Source organism: Nicotiana tabacum, chromosome 23 (genome assembly GCF_000715075.1).
Source record: "Nicotiana tabacum cultivar K326 chromosome 23, ASM71507v2, whole genome shotgun sequence".
Taxonomy (NCBI): Eukaryota; Viridiplantae; Streptophyta; class Magnoliopsida; order Solanales; family Solanaceae; genus Nicotiana; species Nicotiana tabacum.
In genome coordinates, this window is record NC_134102.1 from 110,098,378 (window position 1) to 110,109,737 (window position 11,360).

An 11,360-nucleotide genomic window follows, 5' to 3' on the forward strand; every position below is an offset into this window, starting at 1 on the left:
CCCGTCACCTCGCCTATACGTCATCACACATGAAATTCTCTTAACAAATAATTCAAGGGTCCTATTCCCTCAAGTCAAGGTTAACCACGACACTTACCTCGCTTTGCAACCAAATTCAAGATTTCAATAAACCTTTGCCTAGCGAATTAGTGTCTGAAAGCTTCAAATCTAGTCACAGACAATTCAATATACTCAACACGAATCGTAGGAATTAATTCCATATGAAATTACTAATTTTTTGGATTAAAAATTAGAAATTTATTTTAAAAATCGACAGTGGGAACCACGTCTCGAATCCCGAAAAAACTCACAAAATCCGAACACCCGGCCCGATAAGAGTTCAACCCTACAAAAATTATCGAATTCCGACATCGGACTGCCTTTCAAATCCTTAATTAAAGTCTTTGAAGATTTATACCATTTTGAACCCAATCTTTACCCATTTGAACTCAACAATCTTCCCACAACCTTATTGGTACAAGCATGTATAATTAATACTCTCACATCCAAGAATCACACTCCCAATCACCCATCTTTACCCAAACTCGAAATTGAAGACTAGGGGTTAGAACCTTATCTCTTGGGTGAAATCTTGTGATATTTCCTTGTTGGATTTCAAAGTTTGAACAAGATTTTTGATGAACAAAGCACTTCATTCACTTCCTATCTCTAGAACACTCTCACTTCTCTCTAAAATCATTAGATAATTGCCCCAAAATAAGCCTCAAAGCATATTTATCAAAATGGGGTCGGGTTATGAAAATAGAAAAATGGACCCTCCGAACTCAGGTATGCGGTCGCACAATGGACCGCACAATGGGTATGTGGGTCGCACAATAGACCGCAAAACTGATGCCCAGAACTGGGCTACACTGGTCAGGTCTGCGACCATTTTGCGGTCGCACAATGCGTTTTGCGGTTGGCATAATGATTCTGCGGTCGCACATCTGACCGCAGAATCACATTCTTCCGGCCTTTGGTAATTTGGTCATAACTTCTTGTAGGAGTGTCCAAATGACGAACAATTTGAAGCATTAGAAACTAGACTCGAAGACCTTTCATTTGATAGGTTGATCATCATAAAAATTCTTATATATATTTAGATATGCTTGTCCAAAATTTGGTCTTGTGCGCACTCATTTGGAACTTTAGTTTATTATGAAATTTTCCAACTTGACTTAGACTTATGCCTCTCCTTAGACCCCACATCACTTATAATATGCCTCGTACACTTATTATCATATTAAATTGATATCCATCATATTAATAGTCCTCAAATGAGAAGTAGAGTTCGTCTCCCAACACATAACATAACTTATCTCTTCTTTCACCTATTTCAATTTCCCGAATTTTTACTAACTCCCAAAATTTCCAAAACTTTCGCGAGAGTTTCCTTTGTAACTAGGCCTATCCACCTGGCAGAGAATCTTAGAAACCAATCCTAACAACACATACATAATCCAATCAACATAACACAACATGAAAACAATACTAACAGTGGCCTCATAAGCAATATATTACTAGAAAAGGAATGCCATTAACATCAACTATTCAGGTGATACATAACTCATAGCAAGTAAGCTCTCAACATCTTCATAGAACACATAAATGATCGTTTAAATTAAAGATGGCATTTTTTTTGGGTCATCACATTCTCCACCTCTAAAACAAACATTCGTCCTCGAACAGAATTAGAGAAGTACCTGAGCTGGTGAAAAGATGTGGATATTTGCTCCGTATGTCCGATTCGGACTCCTAGGTAGCTGCCTCAATCGGCTGGCCTCTCCATTGCACCCGAACTGAAGGATAACTCTTAGACCTCAACTGACGGACCTGCCGAGCTAGAATAGCTACCGACTCCTCCTCATAAGTCAAATCTTTGTCCAATTGAACTGAGCTGAAGTCTAACACATGGGATGAATCATCATGATATTTTCGGAGCATGGATACATGGAATACCGGATGAACTGCTAATAAACTAGGTGGTAGTGCAAGCATGTAGGCTACTTCACCCACTCTTTCAAGAATTTCAAAGGGTCTAATATACCTAGGGCTCAACTTGCCCTTCTTTTCGAATCTCATTACACCTTTCATAGTTGAAACCCGGAGCAATACTCTTTCTCCTGCCATGAATGCAATGTCACGAACCTTACAGTCGTCATAACTCATTTGCCTAGACTGAGCTATGCGAAGTCGATCCTGAATAATCTTGACCTTATCCAAGGCATCCTGTACCAAATCAGTACCCAACAACCGAGCCTCTCCCGGTTCAAACTAGCCAACTGGCGAGCGACATCGCCTCCGGTATAATTCTTCATATAGAGCCATCTGAATGCTCGACTTGTAACTGTTATTATAGGCAAACTCCGCAAGTGGTAAGAACTGATCCCATGAACCTCCAAAGTCTATAACACAAGCGCGAAGCATATCTTCCAATATCTAAATAGTACGTTCTGACTGGCCGTCTGTCTGTGGATGAAATGTTATACTCAACTAAACCCGCGTGCCTAAATCACGTTGTACAACCCTCCATAAGTGTGAGGTGAACTGTGTACCTCGATCAGAAATGATAGACACGGTTACACCGTAAAGGCGGATAATCTCGCGGATGTAAATCTCAGCTAACCGCTCTGAAGAATAGGCAATTGCCACTGGAATAAAATGTGCTGACTTGGTCAACTTGTCCACAATGACCCATACTGCATCGAACTTCCTCTGAGTTCGTGGGAGCCCAACAATAAAATCCATAGTGATACGCTCCTACTTCTACTCAGGAATTTCTAACTTCTGAAGCATACCACTAGGTCTCTGATGTCGTACTTGACTTGCTGATAATCTAAACACCGAGCTACATATGAAACTATATCCTTCTTCATTTTCCTCCACCAATAATGTTGCCGCAAATCTTGATACATTTTGGCGGTACCCGGATGAATAAAATACTTGGAACTGTGGGCCTCCTCAAGAATTAATTCACGAAGCCCATCCACATTAGGTACACAAATACGACCCTGCATGTGCAGAACTCCATCTTCTACCACAATAACCTGTTTGGCACCACTGTGCCACACCGTGTCCTTAAGGATAAGAAAATGGGGATCATCATGCTGTCACTCTCTGATGCGCTCATACAAGGAAGATCGAGCGACTGTGCATTTAGAATCCGATTGGGCTCTGAAATATCTAACCTCACGAACTGATTGGCCAAAGTCTGAATATCTGCAACTAATGGCCTCTCACCAACCAGAATATACGCAAGGCTGCCCATACTCACAGCCTTTCTACTCAAAGCATCGGCCACCATATTGGCCTTTTCGGGGTGATACAAAATGGTGATATCATAGTCCTTCAACAGCTCCAACTATATTCTCTACCTCAAATTGAGATCTTTAAGTTTGAACAGATATTGTAGACTATGATGATCAGTAAATACCTCACACGAGACACCGTAAAGGTAATGCCTCCAAATCTTCAGCGCATGAACATTGGCTGCCAATTCTAAGTCATGAACATGGTAATTCTTCTCGTGAACTTTCAACTGCCGCGACGCATATGCAATCATCTTGCCATCCTGTAGCAATACTGCACCAAGTCCAACGTGAGAAGCATCACAATACACCGTATAAGATCCTGAACCTGTGGGAAATACCAATACTAATGTCGTAGTCAAAGCAGTCTTGAGCTTCTGAAAGCTCAACTCACACTCGTCTGACCATCTGAATGGGGCACCCTTCTGGGTCAGTTTGGTCAATGGAGATGCTATAGATGAAAATCCCTCCACAAACCGGCGATAGGAAACTCTGGATCTCTGTAGCTGAAGTAGGTCTAGGCCAATTCTGAACTGCCTCAATCTTCTTAGGATCCACTTTTATGCTTTCTGCCGATACAACATGCCTTAAAAAGGCAACCGAGTCTAACCAAAATTCGTATTTTGAAAATTTGGCATATAGCTGATTATTCTTCAAAGTCTGAAGCATAATCCGAAGATACTACTCGTGCTCCTCTCGACTGCTGGAGTAAATCAAGATATCATCAATGAATACCACTACAAACAAATCCAAATAGGGCTTGAATACCCGATTTATCAAATCCATAAATGTCATTGGGGCATTTGTTAGCCCAAATGACATCACTAGGAATTCGTAATGCCTATACCGAGTCCAAAAAGCTGTCTCAGGGACATCAGATGCCCTAATCTTCAACTGATGGTAACCAGACCTCAAATCGATCTTTGAAAACACCTTGGAAGTTGATCGAATAAGTCATCAATTCCTGGCAATGGATACTTGTTCTTGATAGTGGCCTTGTTCAACTGCCAATAATCTATATACATCCACATTGAACCATCATTCTTCTTTACAAATAACACTGGTGCACCCCAGGGCAAGACGCTAGGTCTAATGAATCCCTGGTCAAGCAAGTCTTGTAACTGCTCCTTCAATTCCTTTAGTTCCGGCGGGGCCATACAGTATGGTGAAATAGAAATGGGCTGGGTGCCCGGAGTCAAATCAATACAGAAGTCAATATCTCTGTCGGGTGGCATCCCCGGCAAATCTGCAGGAAATACATCTAGAAACTCACGGACAACTGGAACTGAGTCCATAGAAGGAACATTTGCACTGAGATCGCGAATATAAGCCAAATAGGCTAGACACCCCTTCTCGACCATACGCTAATCCTTCATATAAGAAATAACCCTACTGGTTGAATGACCAGGAGTTCCTTTCCACTCTAATCGAGGGAACCCCAGCATGGCTAAGGTCACTGTTTTGGCGTGACAATCCAATATAGCATGATAAGGTGACAACCAATCCATACCCAAGATGGCATCAAAATCTACCATATCAAGAAGTAGAAGATCCATGCTAGTTTCAAGACTCCCAGTAGTAACCACACACGGACGATAAACATGATCTACATCGATAGAATCCCCCACCGGCGTGGACACGTGCACTGAAGCACTCAAAGAATCAAGAGGCACAACCAAATATGAAGAAAAGTAGGAGGACACATAGGAATAAGTAGATCCTGGATCAAATAAAACTGAAGCATCTCTATGGCAATCTAGAATAATACCTGTGATCACGACGTTGGATGACTCAGCCTCAGGCCTAGCAGAGAAAGTATAGAATCAGGGTTGGGCCCCACCACTAGGAGCTACATCTCAGGGACAGCCTCTAACTGGATGGCCTCTACCTCTAACAACCTGACTTCCACCTCTAGCTGTCTGACCCCTGCCCCTAGCTGAACGGGCGAGCGGTGGAGCAACCGGTGCCGGTATGATGGCACGAGAAAGATCTGTTGCTCGACAACTTAGGGCAATACCCCCTGATGTGACCAATGTTCCCACACTCATAATACCCATCCTGTTGTTGTGGCTGCTGAAACTGAAGCTGACCCGAATGGACCGGATAACCGTTGTAGTGACTCTGGAGCGGTGGTGCACTGATAGGAGCTGGATGTGCACTAAATGTTGGCTACCCAGAGTAAGGCATAATATGACCATGACTCCCTGAAGCACCGTGAGATGCCTGAAGTGCTAAATAAAACGGCATGGGAGGATAACCCCTACCATAAGTACCCTACCTCCAGATGAGGTGCCTCTGAAATTATCGGAATGACGAGGCCTCTTATCAGACCCGTGCCCTCTCTCCTCTGCAAGAACCGTCTCAATCCTCCTAGTAACATTAGCAGCCGCCTGAAAGGAAATATCACTTACGGTCTCCTTGGCCATCTAAAGCCTGATAGGGTGAGTGAGTCCATCAATAAACCTCATCACTCTCTCCCCTTCAGTAGGAAACAAAAAGAGAGCATGACGGGCTAGATCAACAAAACGGGTCTCGTACTAGGTAACAGTCATACTGCCTCGCTGGAGACGCTCAAATTGCCTGCGGTAATCCTCTCTTAATGTGATATGGAGGAACTTCTCAAAAAATAGTCGCGAGAACTGCTCAAAATGGACTAGAGCGTCCTGAAGCACTGGAGTAGCTATGAATCCTTCCGGAACTTGAACTGCTCCAGCCGGTACAGTCTGAACTGGAACTTCCTCTGAGAGATACGTACAGACGTCTCCGTGCCGATCCTTCAGACTCTACTAAGCTTGCTCGTGACTCGTGAGACCTATGTAACCTAGTGTTCTGATACCAACCTGTTACGACCCGAAATTCCCACCTTCGAGACCGTGATGGCGCCTAACATTTCACTTGCTAGGTAAGCCAACGTTAGAATAATATTAGCCATTTAAAAATAATTTTAAATTAATTAATAACAAAAAAACAAATGCGAAAATAAAGTTTGAAATAAAGTGAATAATCCATAATATTAGCGATGTCTAAATACCATCCAGAACTGGTGTCACAATTGCACGAGCTACTAGAATAATATAAATAAAGGTCTAAATGAAAATGAAGTTGTCTGAAAGAAATACATAGCTACAATAAAGTGGAAGGGCACTTTAGAACTGCGAACGCCATGTAGTCATACCTCAAGTCTCCTGCGAATAGCTGAATCCGAGCAAATCTACAGTACGTCACTGAGACCAACTCCGGTATCTGCACAAGAAGTGCAGAGTGTAGTATGAGTACAACTGACCCCATGTACTCTGTAAGTACCGAGCCTAACCTCGACGAAGTAGTGACGAGGCTAAGGCAGGTTGCTTACATTAACTTGTACGCATTAATAATAATAATAACAGGAATAGAAGTAAGACCGGTAAATCATATCAAAAATTGAAGTCAAATCAGCAGTTATAATCCCTCAATTTATTTTCGTTGCGGTGTGCAACCCGCTCCAACAATATAAACTTAAAATAAAATCTGTTACGGTGTGCAACCCGATCCAACAATATAATCTTTCAATTAAATTCAGTTTCGGCATACAACCCGCTCCAACAATATAAACTTAAAATAAATTCGTTGTGGCGTGCAACCCGGTCTCACAATATTATTAAACAACTCTTAAATGTAAAAACACTCCAATAAATACCACATTTAATAGGAAATTATTAGGCAACAAAACATACAATTATTATGATTTATTTAGGAAACAAGTAATGACAAGTAGCAATTAATTGTAGAAATCTAGGAGAAAAAAGGTAATTTAATATATAATATGCTAAATGTCAAGTAGCAATTACGACACATAATTCAAATAAGCATGTAGAAATTATAGCATGGATTTAAGACATAATATTGAATAGGGAATTTGAGAGAAATAATTAATGTAATAATTAATTCATGATATAAAATAATTTATGATTTTCAGATAATTATGCAAATAATCAATTTGATGACGTATAGGAACCCGTCACCTCGCCTATACGTCATCACACATGAAATTCTCTTAACAAATAATTTAAGGGTTCTATTCCCTCAAGTCAAGGTTAACCACGACACTTACTTCGCTTTGCAACCAAATTCAAGATTCCAATAAACCTTTGCCTCGCGAATTAGTGTCTGAAAGCTTCAAATCTAGTCACAAACGATTCAATATACTCAACACGAATCGTAAAAATTAATTCCATAAGAAATTACTAATTTTTTGGATTAAAAATTAGAAATTTATTTTAAAAATCGACAGTGGGAACCACGTCTCGAATCCTGAAAAAACTCACAAAATCCGAACACCCGTTCCGATACGAGTTCAACCCTACAAAAATTATCAAATTTCAACATCGGATTGCCTTTCAAATCCTCAATTAAAGTCTTTGATGATTTATACCAGTTTGAACCCAATCTTTACCCATTTGAACTCAACAATCTTCCCACAACCTTATTGGTACAAGCATGTATAACTAATACTCTCACATCCAAGAATCATACTCCCAATCACCCATCTTTACCCAAACTCGAAATTGAAGAATAGGGGTTAGAACCTTATCTCTTGGGTGAAGATCTTGTGATATTTCCTTGTTGGATTTCAAAGCTTGAACAAGATTTTTGATGAACAAAACACTTCATTCACTTCCTATCTCTAGAACACTCTCACTTCTCTCTGAAATTATTAGATAATTGCCCCAAAATAAGCCTCAAAGCATATTTATCAAAATGGGGTCGGGTTATGAAAATAGAAAAATGGACCCTCCGAACTCAGGTATGCGGTCGCACAATGGACCGCACAATGGGTATGTGGGTCGCACAATAGACCGCAAAACTGATGCCCAGAACTGGGCTACACTGGTCAGGTCTGCGACCATTTTGCGGTCGCACAATGCGTTTTGCGGTTGGCATAATGATTCTGCGGTCGCACATCTGACCGCAGAATCACATTCTTCCGGCCTTTGGTAATTTGGTCATAACTTCTTGTAAGAGTGTCCAAATGACGAACAGTTTAAAGCGTTAGAAATTAGACTCGAAGACCTTTCATTTGATAGGTTGATCATCACAAAACTTCTTATATATATATTTAGATATGCTTGTCCAAAATTTGGTCTTGTGCGCACTCATTTGGAACTTTAGTTTATTATGAAATTTTCCAATTTGACTTAGACTTATGCCTCTCCTTAGACCCCAAATCACTTATAATATGCCTCGTACACTTATTGTCATATAAAATTGGTATCCATCATATTAATAATCCTCAAATGAGAAGTAGAGTCCGTCTCCATACACATAACATAACTTATCTCTTCTTTCACCCATTTCAATTTCCCGAATTTTTTACTAACTCCCAAAATTTCCAAAACTTTCGCGAGAGTTTCCTTTGTAACTAGGCCTATCCACCTGGCAGAGAATCTTAGAAACCAGTCCTAACAACACATACATAATCCAATCAACATAACACAACATGAAAACAATCCTAATAGTGGCCTCATAAGCAATATATTACTAGAAAAGGAACGCCATTAACATCAACTATTCAGGTGATACGTAACTCATAGCAGGTAAAATCTCAACATCTACATAGAACACATAAATGATCGATGACATTTATTTTTGGTCATCACATGAGCTGATATTACAAAATTAAGAACTTACTACATCTACGTCGGACGACATGATCTTTTAAACAAACGTATGAATTCTTAACATTTGGTAAGTAATTAATCTTTTTACTGGATATGTATTTATTATGCAGGAATTAATCAGATTTCATCAATCTCTCTTCCATGAAAAGTTATCTATAAATTAGCTGTCTTCTCATCACAATCAAGTCATCCAATAAAAAAGAGAACGATAGTTATAGTACAATGGCTAAAACCATCAATTTTCTTTGCTTCTTTCTCTTCCTTGGTCTTCTGTGCAAAGGTACGTATCTTTTTTCTTCTCCTTAATGGATTTAGACATTGTAGAGGCCAAAACTCTGCCCTTGGAATATTTAGCATAAAATGGCATTAATGAATATCATCGGTCGAGCTCGTCTAAGCCCTAGTGAGATTAATGGCCGCGGTGTCGATATAAGCCGTGGTCGAGATATTAATAGAGATCGCAGTCGAAATATCAACAAGGGTCAAGATCGAGATCGATTATTAGTGATAAGACTTGTAACGACTAATTTGTCAGAATAGGGTATCAAAAAGGGGAATATTCTAGTGAATATTCCTGGTATTTGTACTATTAGAGTTTTCTAAGAAAATAGGCCCATATATATATAGAAAGAAGAGACAATGATAAGGGCAGGTGATATTTTCTGATAAGAACATTTTTGAGAAGAAGACTCCCTTTCAGATAAAAACACAAAGGCTACCCTTTTTATAAAGATTCTCGTCCATATTATTCCCCACTTTTTCACCAGATCCAAGGATTGTTCATGTAAATCTTGGATCTATTTGTCATTTACCGTTGTCAGGCAGAATATTCACCTTGTCAATTCATTATCGGGTGAATCATTCTTTTTATTTACATAAATGCCATTTATTGCTAGATATATCTCATTTAATATTCTTGTTGCAAGAGTATTTCAGATTTATTGTCATCAATCATATGCTAACTCAGTTCCATCTATCGTGCATCCTTATGCTTAATATCTAGAGTCAGTATCCTTAACTAGATTTGACCCTTCATTATATAAATTTAATAGTTTAACCGGAGATTATATTTTTTGGTCAAACAATTTGGCGCCGTCTGTGGGGATCTTCTAGCTAAGTTTTTTAGTTTCTTCTAGATCTACAACCGGCACTGATTGCTGACGTAAAAAAAAGAAGTTTTTTCTCTCCGCTTTCAGAGATCCAACATGGCTGGTAACAGAGAAGTAAGAGCAAGAATTATGAGTGACCTCCCAACCAACCTCATGGACATCATTCACGAGAGCTCAGAAGAAGTGGACGAGGACACAACGCCCAATGCCTCTCCCAGGCAATGTGCCCATCCCCACTGTAGCATCACGAAATTCCTTGGCAAGACAGCCTCTACATCCATGGGAGAGGAGGCACCGCCATCGATAAAGAAGCTCCTTGAGGCTTGATTAACTGATACACTGACCAGCATTCTCCATAAGCCCGTTCAGGGCACGGCCGCAGCAACTGCGAGAACCTGTGCTATGCCACCAGAGAACGAGCAACATGATAAACTCATCCCCCGCCCAAAACGACAGGTATAGCTTACAATGTTGTTAATAATGCAGGCAATGACGCCCTCACAACCATTCTGAAAAGGATGGAAGAAATGGAAAATGGGAACAAGGCATTGCGGGACCAAATGAGAGACTACCAGGAAAGGGTCGATAAAATATCGGGCGCTCCTAAGCTATTGCCGAAGAGAGATGTCGATCGGTTCGTCGAGCAACCGTACAACGACGGCGCTTCCCTGCATGCCATACCGAAGACTTTCAAAATGCTGCCCTACTTGAAAATATATGATGGTACGACCGACCCCGAGGATCATGTGACCCACTACGTCACCGCCGTAAAAGGCAACGATTTCACAAAGGAATAAGTATCCTCCGTTCTGATAAAGAAGTTCGGCGAAGCCCTCTCAGGAGGTGCACTGATCTGGTACTCGCAACTACCAGCCCGTTCCATCGAAACCTTCGAAGAAATGGATGATAAATTTGTAGCGACCCACGCCGAAGCCAAAAAGGCAGAGGCGAGAGTGAATGATATCTTTGCTATCAAACATTCACCGGGAGAAGGACTTAGGGATTTCCTTATTTCTTTTCAGTCCGTTTTGAAAAGCGGCCACCACTATTCCTTCTGATACATTAGGCAAAGTCATTATCGACTTTGCCCAATGTATTAGAAGGAATAGTGGTGGTCGCTTTTCATAACGGACTGAACAGAAATATTTCGAGAGCGACAAGAAAATTATTGAGCCGGCTTATGAAATACCCCCCAACAACTTGGGACAAAATAAATAATGCATACTGTGCCGAGGTTCGAGCAGACGAAGACGACCTCAATGGGCCAACTCATCGACTGACCTTAG